Raw genomic sequence first — 3,473 nt, forward strand, 5'->3', positions numbered from 1 at the left:
AAGTTTGTTGAATGGAGGCAGTGGAGCTAAGGGGAAGCTGGGGCTGAGGCCCCTATAAGGGGGTCCTAGAAGCCTGACACCAGGAATCTAGGGAGGACAGAGGGAAAGACCACAGATTGATCTTATTTCACAATTCTATAAGAGTCACTCTGAGTTAATTTTTCTTCACGTAGAAGGAGAACCTATGTTTTACATAGGGCAGCTTAAGCACGGAAAGAGGAAAGCTGAAAAGAGAAAAATGCCAGACTGTGGGCTGGTGAGATTGGGTGGTGGTGATGGTGGGGACCAAATCTTGGAAGAGACAAGTGATGCTGGTATTATGCACGCAGCTTTAATCCTCAGGGAGTGGGGCAACTTATAAACATTCAGGACCAGAGAAAATAAAAATTACAGTAGGAGGTCAGGAATGGGAGAAATATAGGATAGGACCTGAAAAAAATTAATAAAGGTGGTCTGCACATATAGCTGTTCTTTCTTGATACTCAAAGCAAATTATTATTATTATTAAAAAATTTTTTTATTGAAGTGCAGTTGATTTACAATGTTGTGTTAATCACTGCTATACGACAAAGTGATTCAGTTATACATATATACATTCCTTTTTAAAAAAAATATTCTTTTCCATTATGGTTTATCACAGGATATTGAATATAGTTCTTTGGGCTATACAATAGGACCTTGTTGTTTATCCATTCTATATATAAAAGCTTACCTCAAAGCAAATTATTTTTTATCATCCATAAAGAGAAATTATACAAGTCGTTTAGTTTCTTAGGAGAAACAATTTCCTTTCACTGTGTTTTAAAATAATTTTATTAACAGTTTGTTACTCTGCATTAAGCTTTTTGTCTTTAACTTTTCTTTTAAAATGCAGACACCCAAGGAGAATATGTGCTATATTAAGTCACTAATACCTACAAATTATAAATAATTTTTTTTGTGACCTATGGTGGGAGGATGGGCTTAATTTTGCCAAGGGTAAGTCACAGAATCAGTAAAAGAATGGTTTATAATTTAGATTTCCCTTCCCCAGATTTTTTTTTTTTTAAAGTTAGGTTGTTCATTTGAGATTTTTCTTGTTTCTTTTTTTAAAAAATTATTTATTTATTTATTTATTTATTTATGGCTGCGTTGGGTCTTCGTTTCTGTGCGAGGGCTTTCTCTAGTTGTGGCAAGCAGGGGCCACTCTTTATCGTGGTGCGCGGGCCTCTCACTATCATGGCCTCTCTTGTTGTGGATCATAGGCTCCAGACGCGCAGGCTCAGTAATTGTGGCTCACGGGCCCAGTTGCTCTGCGGCATGTGGGATCTTCCCAGACCAGGACTCGAACCCGTGTACCCTGCATTGGCAGGCAGATTCTCAACCACTGCGCCACCAGGGAAGCCCCCTTCCCCAGATTTTATTAGTTCCAATTCTGTGAGTTCAAGGTTACCACATTGGAAAAGATAAAGAATACATGATTATCTGTATATAAAATTATTTAAGAGCTACTAAATGATACCTAAATTACAATTTTAGACATTAGGCACACTGGAACATATTCATGGTTGCTGGCTTAATCTATATCATCCGTGTTGTCAATAGACCCTCACATTTTAACAAGCAAAGACTGTGGATATTTTTTGAGAACATACTTTCTAAATAGACCATGTTCAATATTAGCTGATTTTTAAAGAGAATAGGTATACACAGAGTTGCTTCTAGTTTGTCCTTTGGCTGATTCAGGAGTAATGTGTTTATTTAAGGCGTGGGCTATAATACACTTGCAGTGAATAATCTTTAGTAGTGGTAATGAGAATTCAGTATGTGACATTGACAGCTCACAGCACTCTTTTTTTTTTTTTTTTTAACTTCTTCTTTCCTTCATGTTTATTGCCTCATATTCTTGAAATTGATGCTTGTCCACTTTCTTAACATTTTAATCATTGGAGCCAGAGAAAGCATTCTATCTCAGAGTATCTCTCTCTATGTTTTGGTAGTCTTTAATATTCTTTTTGTTTTTAATAATGTGCAAATAAAGAAAAAATAAATTGCATTTAAAAAGCCAAACTGCACAACTCAATAGCAAGTTAAAGGGTGAGACTGAGAGAGAATGAGCTCTGACAACATCAGAACCATGAGTCAAAATATAATCAATATTCCTTTTTAGCTGTAAATATTACTTCTATAATTAATTTTTAACAGTGGGGTCATGTGAGATATATAAAAGAAAGGAAATGACAGCTTTAATGAGGTATGCATTTTGTATACTTTTTTTTTTCTCTCCTGAAGTGGGTTTGACATGGTTGGATATATGGTTTTCTACTGTGGTCTCAAAGGACAAAATTGCTAGTTCCTCCCTAAGATATCTACATAGCCCAAAAACCATGAAGCATATCCCTGTGTTTCTTCTGTTTGGTCTTTGTTAGGGGTCGTTTAATGTCCCTGAGAAGGCTTGAAGATGCTCATCAGTTTGCTTCTATTTTATCTCCTGCTCAAAAATCCTTTGTTGTGACTATCCTCCAGTTAAAGAAGGGAAGATGGGGTTTCTCATTTTAATTGGTCAATGGGGAAATACCTGCCGTGTGAAAAATCTTTTCTATTTCAGTATTGAACACAGTATTTTGCTTTCTTGTGTTTCCTGTCCTCACTGTCTGGAAATGAGATGTTTTATCTAGGACACAGCAGTAAGAAGGAGTTTCCTAGCATTAATTTGTTAACACATTACTTTGTATTAATTTTTCTAGCTATCTTATTGGGAACTGGAAAACCATAGATTCAGTCTCTCAAACATGGATCAGAAATATTGCATGTACATGAAATATTTCTTCCTCTCAAAATCTTTATCCAAAATAACTGAAAAAATAAGAAAAAAGGAGAGATAGTACTGAGTATGTAGAATGTGAAAGATCTAGAAGCCTGCTGTGTGAGGAGCAATGATATCGTGAAATGCAAATGTGATAATTCACTTCACCTAATAAAGAAGAAACTAACATTTCATGTTACATACAACAGAGGGGCTGGTCTTTCTTAGATGAGTGTATTCCAGTATGTTACTCAGTTAGTCAAAGGAGCTACTGCATGTATATACTCAGAATAGATAACAGTTATAATATTAGCTATCTGTTCCCCTCATCTTTTTTTAGGCAGAAAATTTTCCACTGATATTTTTTTGTCAATTATGTAATATATGACAACCACAGGGTTTTCCTCTTCTTAAAAATTTTCAAGGATGAATATTTACTGTTTCTAATACTTTAATATGAACTTATATGCAATATTTTTGTAGCTAATTTAAATGAATTCTTACATTTTTATAGCAGCTGCTAATTTTGGTAATCGAAAAACTTATATTCTAATATAAAGCATGTTGAGCTTTGGCCTTCTAGGTTTAATAAACAAATTCTCATTTATGACTATAACATTCAACATTAATTTAAAGTAGATATTATTTTTTATTCATTATTGTTATTTCTTTTTTTACAGATTAGGCT

Source organism: Lipotes vexillifer, unplaced genomic scaffold (genome assembly GCF_000442215.2).
Source record: "Lipotes vexillifer unplaced genomic scaffold, Lipotes_vexillifer_v1.1 scaffold1434, whole genome shotgun sequence".
Taxonomy (NCBI): Eukaryota; Metazoa; Chordata; class Mammalia; order Artiodactyla; family Lipotidae; genus Lipotes; species Lipotes vexillifer.